This window comes from Mirounga angustirostris, unplaced genomic scaffold, assembly GCF_029215605.1.
Source record: "Mirounga angustirostris isolate CCGP_5_RB_7025 unplaced genomic scaffold, mMirAng1.0.hap1 SCAF_2, whole genome shotgun sequence".
In the NCBI taxonomy this organism is placed as follows: domain Eukaryota; kingdom Metazoa; phylum Chordata; class Mammalia; order Carnivora; family Phocidae; genus Mirounga; species Mirounga angustirostris.
Genome location: NW_026991710.1, coordinates 83,040,118 through 83,055,365, shown reverse-complemented (window position 1 = coordinate 83,055,365; position 15,248 = coordinate 83,040,118). Strand labels below are relative to the sequence as shown.

At 38.0% G+C, this 15,248-nt stretch overlaps 1 protein-coding gene across 8 annotated transcripts in view; it reads left to right on the top strand.

Moving 5' to 3' along the window:
- The window catches only part of PPP3CA (protein phosphatase 3 catalytic subunit alpha), a 312,744-nt gene that overhangs the window by 258,625 nt on the left and 38,871 nt on the right, over positions 1–15,248 (top strand). The window lies entirely within an intron of this gene.

Genomic DNA, 15,248 nt, shown 5'->3' with positions numbered 1-15,248 from the left:
GCCAAGCAGAGAGCCTGATACCCTGATGCAGGGCTCCAGGATCATGACCTGAGCTGAAGGCAGACGCTTAAGGACTGAGCCACCCAGGCGCTCCTTACGAGAGGGCATTATTTACTGACTATGGGGAAGAGAGGAGGAGCAAGGGACACATTATCCTCTTTTATCAAGGTAATTTCTTTAATCAGAAATGACATGGAGTGTTCCAGGTGTGACAGAATGGGGGATAAAATGTGAAAAAGCCATTAACTTTGGTTGGCATTGGTCTAGACAATATTAAAGCAGCATATCTGAGTGTGGCTTGCTGAGATACTTGCCTCCCCCCACCTACCCCCGACACATCTGTGCTGTCCTCTAGATCCTTCACGTGACTATCCTGACCCCATAGCCCAGAGAGACACGCCTGCTGGGTGGGGTGGGATGCACAGTCTCATACACTGCCATTTTGACTGTGGTGGGCCCTCCTCTGTGGCCCTGGAGTGAAGTTGTCAGAAGTTGCTGTGAAGTTTCTGTCACAATGATGGATGTCTGGGGGCGGGGGGGCAAGGGAGAGTTGTCCCCTGTTTCCTGTTGCCTAATTTCTAGAAAAGAGGAGCTGTCTTTAGTACTCAGTGGTAAGAAGCATACAAAGTAAAACAAGCCATGTTCTTGGTGTGCCAAGGGCTTATAAGCCAATTGATGAAATAAGACATTTGGGTGATTTAATACAAATACAAAACACAGCGTCGTTAAGTGAAACTAAGAGAGTTAAACAGTGAGTATGTTGGACAAGGAATGATATTCTAGAATGGTCAGAAAGGGCCTTGTTTAAGGTAAAACGTGATCTGGACCTTAAAGAATGGTGAACATTTGATTAGAAAGAGAAAAATAGAATAAAATAAAGACAGGGTTTTTGAAACTTTTATTTTTAAGCAGCCAAGACTTTTTTTTTTTTTTTTTTGCCAAATAAAATCTCAATCTCGAAGCCTTTTGTATAAAAACAGTAAGATTGAATTCCCTTGGATTGGATGTGGGTTCTCATACCAGAGAATTCCCCTGTGGTACCTGTAAGGAATGCAGGAACTCAGTGGGTCATCTTGCTTGTCCCGTCATGATCCTGCTATTTCCTGAAAGTATATACAATCTGAACACCTAGGTTCTTATTTCTTTATGGCATTAAAACAGTTTTTTTTTTTTCTATTTCACCTAATGAAAGGAGTGCCCAAATAAGTAATTTTCTTGACAGAGACCAATTACTAAGTAGCATGGACTATACGTACAAGTTTTTTTTAACGATTGAAAAAAAGTCAAAACAGTAAGAAAAAAAAAAAGAAGAAAAAGAAAATTGAGATTTCACTCCATAAAAACAGACTTAGACTTTTTCCACTCATCATAATGCTGGGTAGCGGTTCTGCTTGAGAGCAATGGCTATTTCTCCCACAGGATATTCACTGCTTCTTTGTCAATGGTTCTGATTTAACAAGGCGCAAACTTAAAAAAAAACAGTAGACATCAGCAGATCGCAATCTTGGAGGCTTTGTAGTTCTCTTTGTGTTCTCTTGTGTTCAGGGTAGATCACAATCTCTCAGGAAGGGGAGAGAAGCATTTCAGTTTGGGAACCTTTTCATAAAAGAAAAAATTCTCCTGAGAGAAAAAAGATAAACAGATAGGAAGAAGAAAGATACATTCTTCAGTTTGAGCCTAATTTCAAAAGACTTTTGTGTAAGATCTCTGGAGCACTTTAAAGCGATTATGTTAACACTGGGTACAGTATGTGGGAGTGGCAGTCAGTGATTCACGGCTGAAGTGAGGAGTACTGTATCTGAATAAGATAAATGTTAACGAGAATTGTAAAAGGCAGTGCCAGAAAGCTGGGTTGCAAGCACCTTCAAAACATCATCAATGGAAAGACAGCGGTGAAGAATCTCTAAGTTAACCCATTGATTCTTAGAAACAGATGACCGTAAAAGGCTATGGAGTTGTATATAACCCAATCGTTAAAATATGATTTGATTTTTAAGCACCTGCAAATTAAGGCAGCAGCGACAGCTCTTTGGCAAAATGAAGCAATGAGGAAAATAGGTTTATTCTGCCATCTTAAAACCAAGCATAGGTGTGTGATCAGCTTCCTGTTTCAATGTCTGTAGGTTGTGATTAGTAGTTCTATACTTGCCTGCGATGAAAAGCGGCTTTCTAAAAGTCATGAGGACTGGACGTGGCCCATCCTTGGCGGAGCCCACACTGATTCGCGCAGTTCTTAGCCTTGCCAGCCTGCGGGAACACAGGCGAACCACCCACCCCTCCCCTGGCCTCTGTCTCCTCACTCTGACAATTCCTGCAACCTGCCCGGGCAGAAGATGGAGCTTGCAATCACAGCTCTGCCATGAAACAGCTAGCTCATTTACATGTATTGACGTGCAGTGACATCTCTGCAAAATGAGAAAAAAAGAATTTCTTCTGTGAATAATAGATGAAATTACTTTGCAACAAAATGCTGTGCGGTATTAAGATATTATCATCATTGAATATTTTATGTTGCTATCATTATACCACCTGTCAGTGGCTTCAGGGAAACTGACAGAAAAATACCCCGTTCTCCTCAGCCTCTTAGGTATACTTTCACTTTATGGCTCCATCTACCTTTATAACCCATCTCTCAGCTTCTCTCTGGGTGAACCCTTTACTTTAGCTGCATTGTTCTGCTCATGGCCCTGTACAAATTTTGGCCGTCCCTGTCGCCACCTCTTTGCCCACATAACTTTTTTTCTATCTTGAATACGTGTCTTCCTCTTTTCTGCCCATCTAAATGGCCTGTTCTCAGACTCCAGTCTGTTTCTCTGAAGACTTCTGTTGGTAGTCCTTCTCTGAATGTCTGAAATACCAATCATTTGCCCTCATACTTACCATTTAATTTTTTTTTCTCATTAGCTTTTCCTATAGTTAGCATTGCTATAACTTCCCAATCAGATTATAATTAGTTTGAAGTAGGGGCTTTTTGGTACACATCGTAAAGCCAAGTAGCATGCATTATACATGGTAGACCATCAACACATGCATTGATTGAAGCATTTTCTTTCTGGAAATTAAATAGCAAGACAGTACCCAAAGTGCCCTACCAGACCCACAGAGCTCTATCTCACTTTCAGTTACTATTGTAACCAGTTCTAAAACCCTTTCCAAGTTGGAGTTAAACATTTGCAGAGCACTTTGCACGTTCGAATTGTTTTCCTTCTTTGAATCTGTAGCCCTAAGGGTAAAGCAATTTCATAATTACCCAAACCCACCGAACAGGAGAAAACTGCAGGAATGACACATGCACACTGCTTCTGCTTCTAATGATAATAATAATAATAATGATAATGATAATAATAATAATATGCCGGGGCACCTGGGTGGCTCAGTTGGTTAAGCGCCTGCCTTCAGCTCAGGTCATGATCCCAGGGTCCTGGGATCGAGCCTCGCATCAGGCTCCCTGCTCAGAAGGGAGTCTGCTTCTCCCTCTGTTGCTCCCCCTTGTGCTCTCTCTCTCTCTGTCAAATAAATAAATAACATCTTCAAAAAATAATAATAATAATATACCACCTGTAAAACTGACTTCAAACTCATCTACTCACCAGTGCAACAAACCGTTACTGAGAACTTATGTATACTAAGCACTGCGCTAGGTGCTGCTTGTATAAAATAAACAAGATGGACGTTTTCTTCACGCTAGTGGGGTTTATAATTTGGTAGTGGGATAGATGTTAAATAAAGAATTCCATCAATAATGATTCAGATGTACTTGGAAAATACTACAAAGAAAAAAGTGGTGTAGGGGCGCCTGGGTGGCTCAGTTGGTTAAGCGACTGCCTTCGGCTCAGGTCATGATCCTGGAGTCCTAGGATCGAGTCCTGCATCGGGCTCCCTGCTCGGCGGGGAGCCTCCTTCTCCCTCTGACCCGCCTCCCTCTCATGCTCTCTGTCTCTTATTCTCTGTCTCTCAAATAAATAAATAAAATCTTTAAAATAAAAAAAAAAAAAGAAAAAAGTGGTGCTAATTGAGAGTGGAAAACTAGTCCATGGAGACCAAATGATAATAAGCTTGACTGACGAAGTGACATGAAAGCAATCTTAGAGTAAAATCTCTCAGTATCAAGAAATAAGGGGCAAATGTGAACTCTGCCTTAAACAAGTCAGTTTGGCCAAAAATTATAATGGACCTCTGGAAAAATGTGTTTGAAACCTCGATGTAAACAGTTAAGTCCTTTATCTCTCTAGTGATACACCTGTGCTTCAGAAAAATCTAAAGTAAATTACATGAGGTTGCCATGTGGTGTCAATTCTCTGTAGATTAGATGAGTTGTGATATGGGTGGGGGAGTGAATGGTTGGATGGATATGGATACGATATGGTACGATATGGATATAGAGGAATACAAATATACATACCAGGGGTATATAACTCAGTTCCAGGAAGAGCCACTGACCCAGTAAAATTGAGTAATTAAATAAAATTTATTAAGTGAAATGTATTTTGGATTTGAGAAGAAAAATCTAAATGGCCACCACGCTAATTTAGTAATTAAGACCAGAGATTAAAAATGACAATGAGGAAGAAAATTAATTCAGTATTAAAGTAGGTTAAGGAAGAGAGAGGTGCAAAACTGGGTTTCGAGGATAAGACAAGGAAAACATCATTTGCTAAAATCCTAACATGCAAAAGTCTACCCTTTTTGATGGGGAAAAAAATGTATTATGATGGTTTGGACTTTTAAACTAGGAAAATTGGTAGAATTGCTTTTAAAAAAGCATTTTAGCTCTACCAAAACTTGGCACAGTCAACATCCTCAAATATTTTCCTTCAAAAAGTAGTCATGGACTTCAGAAGTACCATTTATAAATAAAGAGATAATTTACAGCTTGGCATACCATCGTAAAGGAAGGATTGAATTGCTGCTATAAGAAACCAAGGGAAGAATCTTATTGGCAGTTGTGATGTGGACATGCAGGAGCAAATGCAACGTATCTGAAGGCAGCTCGCCTTGGTCCCCTGACGTCTAGGGGAGAGCACTCAGCTCTCAGTGACACCATCAGTGCTGTGGGTTGCCAGGCCTGAGAACCTCGTTTCTTTCTTTTCTTTTTTTTTTTTTTTTAAGATTTTATTTATTTATTTGATAGAGAGAGAGCACAAGCAGGGGAAGCAGCAGACAAGGAGAAGCAGGCTCCCCGCTGAGCAGGGAGTCCAATGCGGGCTTGGTCCCAGCACCCTGGGATCATGACCTGAGCCAAAAGAAAATGCTTAACTGACTGAGCCACCCACTCGTTTCTTATCACAGCATAGTTCTTTCACACCAGGACCTTGTTTCAGCATTCAGGAATTGTGTTCACAAACTTTTTTTTTTTTTTTAAGATTTTATTTATTTACTTGACAGAGAGAGAGACAGAGAGAGAGGGAACACAAGAAGGGGGAGTGGGAGAGGGAGAAGCAGGCTTCCCGCTGAGCAGGGAGCCCGATGCGGGGCTTGATCCCAGGACCCTGGGATCATGACCTGAGCCGAAGGCAGACGCTTAACGACTGAGCCACCCAGGCGCCCCTTGTGTTCACAAACTTAGTGGAATGTGGCACCTGCCTGGTTCAGGAGCCAAGTGCCGAACCAACCAGATCAGATCTTTATCCTGGGTAGGAAAAGGAGATTGTGGGGGTGGGGGGGAGAGGAAGGAGGCCGGTTTTTGGAAGGGAGTAGAACTCGTGCCCAGGCAACCTTAAGTTAGCATCTTAGCCTCTTCCTCTACAGCATGCCAAAAAGCTTACTTCCCTACAAAACTGCCCACATTTTATAAGCAAGAAGCCATTTCTGTAGAGTCTGAGGCCTATCTTAACCATGGGGACAAGCTTTAGCTTGACATAAACATTTTTAAAGCATGTTTTGGGACTTTACAACCACAGGTATAAATATGATCACTAGTGCTTTATAAGCTAGATAAAATTAATCCAGAGATTTTGTCCAATGGCAACAATTTTCCCAGCTCTTACTTTTTTCTGCCATCATATCAAATCTAAAGATCCTCTTAATTGGTCTTGAGCAACTGTTCACTGAGATCACTTTTTTCAACATAAGAAATGTAAATATATATTCACGGTAGCATTTTGTTATTTGATATTTGCTAACAAATTGTAGGCTATGTGTTTTTCTTGTTGTTACTGAAGCAAAACAAGTAAAGCAAGTCCTATCAAAAAAATAGGAATTCCTTCATTTATTTAGTAAACATTTTTATTATAAAAAAATAAACATGTTTATTCTTTACCCCAATGAGTATTGTTTTACACACATTGGAAAGATAATTTCTTCATAATGATTATTAAACCTAGGACTGTCTGTGGAGAAATGGTATGGAATCTACAACCTTATGAAGGAGCAAAGCAGAAACCATGAAGAAAACTCTTAGCATTAACTTTTTGTATTATCACTATGAGGTGGTAGAAAAGATTTTATGTAGACATTTAAGGCTGAAGAGAACTTTCAGTTAGGACGTTTTGATGGTTTTCAGAGAGATCACTCTGAGATGAATGGAGTGAGGGTTTTTAGCAGAATGTCCCTTTTTCACTGCCTGTTATATCCAGTACTCTTTAATATGTGAAATTAATCTAACTATGATTATAATTTCTTATACCATTATCATTGTCACCTTGACTGCTACAACTTGATACATTGTCTTTAAAGTCTTAGGTTGGTAATAATATATTTAGTAAATGTAAATATTTCCCTTCAGTTGGGAAAGCATGTGCACAAATGTTACTTGCTTTATTCATGCAAGTTGCATATAATAATCATAATCATAATCATAATCATAATGGAGGATTTACTTTGTGCCAGACACTGCTCTAAGTTTCTATGTGTAAATGCATTTAATCTTTCAACACTCCATGAATTACATTCTAATCTTGATTTTACTGATGAAAAACTAGAGTGCAGAGGGGTTGCATACTTTCGCCAAGGTTCACACAACCTGGTCAGGGAATAGCATTGAGATTGAAAATTGGCAGCCTGATGCCAGGGCTTGCAGGTTAACCCCTGTCTGTGCTCTTCCAGGTCAGCTTTGTTATCTGGAAGCTTTCAGGGCAGTGTTTGCCCTGATCTCCTATTCAACTCATGGCTCCATTATGTTGAGGTGACTGACTATTCTTCAATAAGAAAACAAAAGCTTTTGAAATGAAGAGTCATTTGTTATCCCTTCAAAATTACATGAAGGTTATACATTCAAATATATACATTATTTAAAAAATGGGGTATCTCTTATATTTTTCTCAAATAAATCATTAATTTCTCTCTTTAAAAAGTATCCCTTAGGTGCTTATACTTTTGCTTTTGTTCATTCAGCTCCATTGTGAAAGTGTCCTTGTTGGAGGCCACTTTCTAAATAGATTAGTTTTGTCCAGTCGTCCACTTGCTTACATTGAAACATTAATGGGACAGAAGGTAAAATAGAAACTCCATCAAGATTTAATATTTAAGAATTACCCTGAGTATATGTTTTAATTGAATGCATGCTCAGTATCGTTGCTCTGACAAATGAATCTCTTGATTTCATAACCATCACTACTGCATAATTACCGATTTTGGCAGTGAAGCAATTGTGGAACTTCCCTAAGTAATAACGCAGTGAGTGAGGCAACCCTTGCTTCTCACAGACCATTGCCCATAGAATTACAGGATTGAGCTCTCGAAGTTATACAAGACCTTAAATGAGGATGAAGACAGGATCTGGAGCAATGCTAAATTATCCTCCATGCAGGTTCATGGGCAATCCTCTTCTGCTGCCAGTTGAACAGGATCAGCTGGGGGAGGCATCCTGAGTGTTGCATTCCATCTTCTGACAGATGGTTAGAAGATTCTTCGACTGAACTGAAACCTGTTTCTCTAGGAATCAAATCCTCTGTAAAGCATTTAGTAGGAGGAAAAACAGGGACAATCTACATAATGTTAAAGACCCAAATCATTGGCTTATCACTTGCTATTCGTTGTCTGGAAATTCTAGATCTGCAAGAGACTTGACCCTGCCAATGTCAAAAAGTCTGCTGTGATCTTAATTTCCACAGAAAATATCAAGTATACGGGCTTAATATTAACTCAGTGCCAAGGGTATCTTGGAGATAGCAACCTAGAACCATTGCAGGCTGCAGCTCAGGGCTTGATACCAAGTACAACCTTGCAGGTGAAAAGGGTGTTCTATGATTGCATGCAGATACCACCAGTATTCCAGGTACCTCCCGCCAGGGTCTGGTGAGTATCAACTGCATTGAATGAGAGCATGGCATGGGCACAGTGTTTACTAAGGCCATGCCAACTTCTCCAGCAGTTTAAAGCTTCAGCTAAACCTCTCTCTTTCTCTCTCATTTACTACAGTGGCGTAAGCCTTATTTTAACATTATAACAATAGGGATTAGAACTTAAAGCTAAAACTGATAAAGAACTCATAATTTGTTCTTTCCTCTTGACATGGCAAAAAAAAATATTTAATATTCTCTATGTGAAATTGTAATGTAGAAATAATTCACAGTGTTTCACTGGACTTGAGCTGATTGCAAGGATCAGTTTTTGGCCCAGACTCTTTGGATGTTAGTATTTCGATGTGACACTTTAGGTGGGAATTATAAAATGACAATGTGTTAAACTTAGATAGCCATCCCTTCCTTGAAGAATTTGAAACTGCATCATGATACTTTGTGTTTTTCAGGTGCCAAATATTTTATCTGATCATATATATTATCATGGATATTAATCACATATATCATTTTATTTGATCTTCATACTTTGAAAACAACAGAACAGGTCATAATTATTCCTATTTTACAAGTTTAGAAGGTAAAGCTCAAATAAGGAGAAATATTTGTCTAAGTTCACAGTTACTTTGTGACAGAGCCAATATTGTTTCCATTCTTGTCTTAAAATAGAGATTATTTGACAATTTTAAAACAGGGCTTAGCTGCTGAAGTGACATGCTATCTTTCTCCTAAATGCCAACATGTACCCTTCATACTGTTCATATGTGGTTAGTTACATTGTTAGCATCCTGAGAAGTTACATGTTTTATGTTCTGGAAAAATTTGTTTGTAGTTTTTCTTTGCCTGCCTGCCTTCTTTCTGTTGTTCCTGTCTTTCTCCATCTTGTCCTTCCTTTCTCTATTTCCTTTCTTAGATCTTTTCTTCAACCAACATTATTGAACACCAACCATGTGCCAGGTATGGTTCAAAGCACTATAAAAGAATAAAAAGAGATCTTTGCCTTTTTCATCCCTTTCATAATTTTCCTTTTATTGACTTTACCCAAAATTCTGTATTTGAATAATGAGCTGGTTCAAAATTCACTAACACAGTATTAAAAAGAGAAACACATAACACACACACATGTGCACACACACACATAATCATAAAATTGGCTCATATTATTTCATAGATATATCTGGTGCAGTCTCTTTCCTTCATGTAACTAAGTTACAATCATCCAAGTTTTATGCAGGACACTTGTAGCAAAGTAATACAGTATCATGAAGAATGCGTGTACAAGGTAGAAGGAGCAGGCAAGGACTAGATGCATGCATAAGAGGATTATATATAGTAACACACACATGTGTATCTTGATAAATACAAAATCATTAGCTCACAGCTGCAGGGAAATTATATATACCTAATGTTCATATTTATTAATGATAAAATATTTCAGGTTGGTTGAAATTCAGTCATTACATGGAAATTATTGAGAATTTGCCAGTGAGAGACCCTATGTGAAGTACTAAATCAAGCAGTTTAAACATTAAATTTCTCAAGAAACCCAGACTGAAGAACATCATTATGACAAAATTACCTAAAAATGAAGATTTGAAATCCGCCTCCATAAATGCCTACTTACTCTGTCATCAATCTTATGAACTATAGAGTAAAAGTGAGTTATAAGTTGTAGTCCTTGCTCACCAAATACAGCAACCCTCATGAATTAATAAATTCCCCTTAGCCTAGGTCACTAGTAATAATAAAAAGAATCTTTTTAAAACAGAATACACCGGGCAAGTACAGGACATTGAGGGAAAAACAAAAAGGAGATGAGTTAGAAGTCAGGTTTCAAAATGGAAGGAATCAGAGATTGTGCTTATAGATGCTATAATATGTACTACAAAAACTATACATATGTGTCTTCACAAAATCCTAAAAGAAAATTGTACCTTAAAAAAATAATCTCTGTGGGAAAATGCAGATTTTTAAAAATGTATAGTATCTCTCCCAGAATCAAAAAAACCCTTTCATGCAGCATACAGCATAATCTTAAAATATTGGCAAAGAACATTATGAGTATATAGGTCCTATCTCAAGAATTTTATCCATCAAGCCATCATGTCTCCTTCCGTGATGGTAGGACTTTGCCAAAAGAATATGCTGATGCTAGTTTTCCTGCTGAGGTTTCTATAGTCTACAGGTAGCAGAACTTAAAGGAAAAAAAAAATCCTCTATTATGCTTTTTTTTCTTCTGTTTCTGGATGGTTTATAATGATTCTAGAGTGCCGCCATTTGCTTTCTTCTCATCTTTGTTTCTTTTCTGCCCCTCTGTCCCATCTATTGAAGCTGGGAATGGATGGTCAATTAGAGTTAAGGAGATGAAAAATGTTATTAGAATTCATTATTTCCGTTCTTCTGACCTCTCCTCTCCTCCACTGAAAATAGGACTAGTAGTGTTGAGAAAGCCTGAGGTATGCTGGGAGCATTACATTACTAATCTAAAGGCTTTCAGAAAAGAAGCTTTGTATTCCTCTTGAAATCCACTTGAAATATATTGAACCCATGGTTTGGTGAACCAGTTAATGCCTCTTGCTAGCAATATGTTGATAAATTCTCTTAAATTAGGAGCTCTGTTTGGATATTTCTGTTTTTTTCACTCATCGCCCTATCATCATCCTCCCTGATGATAACAATTGTAAAGATGTTGAGAAATGTTACCGAGTTCTTATGAAATACTGGTTTTTGTGTCTCATCAAAATCTCAAATTTTAAAGTAGGGGAGACCCCTTTAATTTACAGATTTGGAGATGGCCTAGCATTTTAGTGCATGGTGTGGTAAGCAGAGGAATGGATTCTATTCTTTGGGTTTCACTCTATTCAGGGCACCTAGTTGTGTCATTAGAAATAATGGAGGTCCAGTGCTATCCCTAGATTACTGATTTTGTATCTTGTGCATGGCATGGCTTCCATGTTTATATAGGGGTCTACAGGTGCAGTAAAAATGATTAGACCAAGTAATTACATAACTTTAAGACCATAATTTTGACATCAGAGAAAGAACTGGCAGTCAGACCTTCAGATTCATGGGGATTAGTATTCTTTCCATTACATCAAATTTTTTTTCCAGCTATTCTTCACAAGTGCATGTGCAACAGAAGAGCACTTTTTTCTATGCAGTCTGGTCTGCTCTAAATTTGGTTAATAACACAAGGTCCATATATATGTCATCATCCCTCTCCAAGCCTCTGATGTAATTGTTCAATGACAAGAGGTCATGTATAATTGCCTGTAGAATAGTGGGATTTCTTGATGGTAGACTTTGTTCTTTTCTCTGTTTCTCAGACAAGGCCTCAGGAGTTGGTCTCGAGTGATTCTCGAAGTACAACCATTTGTATTATTTATACTGCACTGGAGATAAATGTCTTTCAAGTACTTCAGAGAACAGCACACTGTTAGGGCTCTAGATGAGTTTTGTAATCCCAGTGACAGTTAGAGGCAGGTGGCAGGACAGATGTGGGAGGTGGAAGATGAAATGTTAACTGGGAATTTCATGATATAGATATTTGGGACTGTTTTGGTTTAAAGGGTTTTTTTTTCCCATGTATTTTTGTATTTTTTCCATATATTTTTCCATGTACAAAAACATAAAAATTCATGAGTAACCTATTAAGGTGAGGTTATTTGGGAAGTATTTGTGCATGAATACTTTATGTTGCTGAAGAAAAAAGAATACATATTGGTATATTTGCATTTTTAAGTTAGAGTTATTCTCTTTTTAAACTGTAGAAAAGTAGAAAAATGTTCTATAAATAGCCTCTAGAATTACTGAGAATATTAGTCAATAATTGCATTAATGATGAGGTCTTTGTTCCAGAAGTTTGTTATCATTCAGATTTGGAAGTGGTCATATAAATTTTCTAGATAAAGTTAGGGGAGGTAATTGAGACCTCGAAACATTAAGTGGCCTCGGGTCTTGTGAGTATTAAATGAGAGAACCCATCTAGCAGTCGGAGCTCCTGGCCCTCCAATCCAGTGCTCTTTTTTTACAAAGAATAAATGTGGAAGGAGAATCTGTGTCTAAAACTTGGTAGACATTGAATGATTTATGCAGTTAGGGTGAGAATATCATGGAATTCTAGAAAGATCAGGGACTTCAGATTCAGGCCAAAACTGAATTTAACTACTTCTCAAGTGTGACCTTGGGCAAATAACCTCTCTGTTTGTTTATTTTCAAAATGCAAATGATTAAGAACTACTTTTGAGGAATATTGTGAAGATTTGTGATTATGTTTTGTGAAGGACCATATATAGTGCCTAGCATAAAGCAGATGCTTAGTAAATGTAGCCACTGTTAAAATGTATTATTTCTGGTGTTAATAAACAAAAATGAAATCTGAAAAAATGTTTCTACTTTATTAGGCACTCAAATAAATTGTGTTGAGTCAATGTTGAATGAATAAATGCTTTATCTCACCAGCTACAAAACAGAACTTCTGTTTTATCTATTGAGCAAGCCGCACCCTCAGTTGTAAATTCTCATTGTATTTCATTTTCTCAAATATGTATTTTGGCAAAAGCTAAAACATCTTTAATTATGAATACGATGTTCAAGGTTGAATTACTATAACCGCTAGGACTAGAATTCATCCATTTATAATTTATAAGAGACAGAAGGGAATGGTGGAAAGGGAATGGATTTGATGTCAGTAAAAGCGGAGTTTAAATATGAGTCAGATCATCCAGTTACTGGTTGCATGATCTTGAGCAAGCCACTTCATTTCTCAACCGCAGTTCCATAGATTATAACATAAAGGCAGTTACACCCACCTCTCAGATTTGTAATAAGGATTAAATGACATATTCTATAGAGCCTCTCCTTTTCCTCCAGGGCACTGTTATAACATCTATTTTCCTTCCTCCGGATGTATCAACCTAATGCCAATAAAAAGAGGGGGAAACTTAGAGGAGAAATTATTCTTCAGAAAGACAATTTAGGGGAGCCTGGATGGCTCAGTCGGTTAAGCATCTGGCTTCGGCTCAGGTCATGATCCCAGGGTCCTGGGATTGAGCCCCACATTGGGCTCCCTGCTTGGTGGGGAGCTTGCTTCTCTCTCTCCCTCTGCCGGAGGCTCCCATGCTTGTGCTTGCTCTCTCTCTGTGTCAAATAAATAAACAAAATCTAAAAAAAAAAAAAAAAAAAAAGACAACTTAGAACCTTAAAGATCCTTTGGAATTTATGAGGATACACTTCTGCTAGGAATATGCCGTATCCAAAAATAGTAAAGACCTTTTCAGTGGAGCCGGTATTCAGGTAGTACTTAGCAAAGGCGGGAAGTACTTCACCTTTTCCATCTGGCAGATTAGAAGTATGGGTATGGTAATTTGCCATGATTCTTTCATTTTGCATGCCTTTAATACTATACGAATGTATCCTTAGGCCAAGTGTCATATGGCATAAATGGTAGGGTAACTTAAAGAAGAATGGGTGTATAGAAATATACACAGGATTTAGCATTCTGTGGGAAGAAGAGAATAATTCCCTTCATATAAATGTTGACTGCACTACCTGCGTTTCTTGTCCCCAGAGTGTCGTGATTCTGTTCCCTGGAACCATGCTGGTGAGCCAGAAATATGATTCAAAGCAAAGACCATACTGTTCTCAAGTATGATTTTAGTTAACTGCAAGCTGCTGAAAACATCAACATATTATTAGGCTGCAATATGACATACATAGTATCCAAATTACAGAAGAAACAATATATCCTCCTCATATTCTGCAATGATTAAACCCACCAAAAAGATTCTATTCGTTCTGGGCCACACTTCTATAGGGGCATTGCCAATGTGGCATGTTTCCAGAATAAGGATGAGCAGGATGAGGAAAAGGCACTAAAAGCCATCTCATCTTGAAGAAGAGCCAAAGGGAATAGGGAGAATTTTCCTGAAAAAAAAAAAAAAATTCAGAGAAATACCAGGATGAATCCTTAGCTTCTGAGCATCTATATTTAAAAGGTGGTATGTGGGGGGCCTGGGTGGCTCAGTCAGTTAAGCGTCCAAGTCTTGATCTCAGCTCAGGTCTTGAACTCAGGGTCATGAGTTCAGGCCCAGCAGTGGGCTCCGCACTGGGTGTGGAGCCTACAAACCTGCTTAAATATGTGTATATATATATATACATATATATATACACACACACACGTATATATGTATATGTATACACACATGTGTATATATATATACATACACATATATATGTATATGTATACACACATGTATATGTATATGTATATTTTGGGTTATGAAGGAGCAATGCAGTTATGAAGGAGCGAATGCAGTTATGAAAGCAATGCTATGTTAAAGATATTGTTAAGAAGTTAATGTAAAGGCTCAAATGCAGTAAACTTTTGGTAGCTTTTCAAAAAATAGATTTTGAAGGGCTATCTTTGCTCTATTATCTATAATCAAAAGCTACAATGTAAAAAAGTAATGAAAGGATTGATTTTTCTGTGTTTTAAACCCCTAAACAAAACAAGAAAAAAACCCATTTGATATCACCCAGGATCTCTTCAGTAATTTCCACTAATGTGATTCTAATCATGCCATGAGAGGATAATAAAAGTAAAATCTTCCCAAAGCTCAAGAAGATATGATGTGAGAGTTTTGTTCTTCATATTTAAAAGATTGTCATTTAGAATCAGAAGTATACTTGTTCTGTATTTTTCCAGAAGGCAGATTTGGATCAGTAAATGGTAAAGAAGTTTTAAACTCAACTTGAGAATTTCCCACAATTTTAAAACTGTCTATCCATAGAACAGACGATGCCGTTAAAACAGGTAGCTTTTCCTAAATTGAAAGTAGTCACAGAGAGGCGCCTGGCTGGCTCAGTCAGCAGATCATGCAACTCCTGATCTTGGGGTTGTAAGTTCAAGCCCCATGTTAGGTGCAGAGAATACTTAAAATGAAAAGGAAAGAGAGAAAGGGAGAGAGAGAGAGAGAGGAAGGAGGGAGGGAGGGAGGGAAGGAAGGAAGG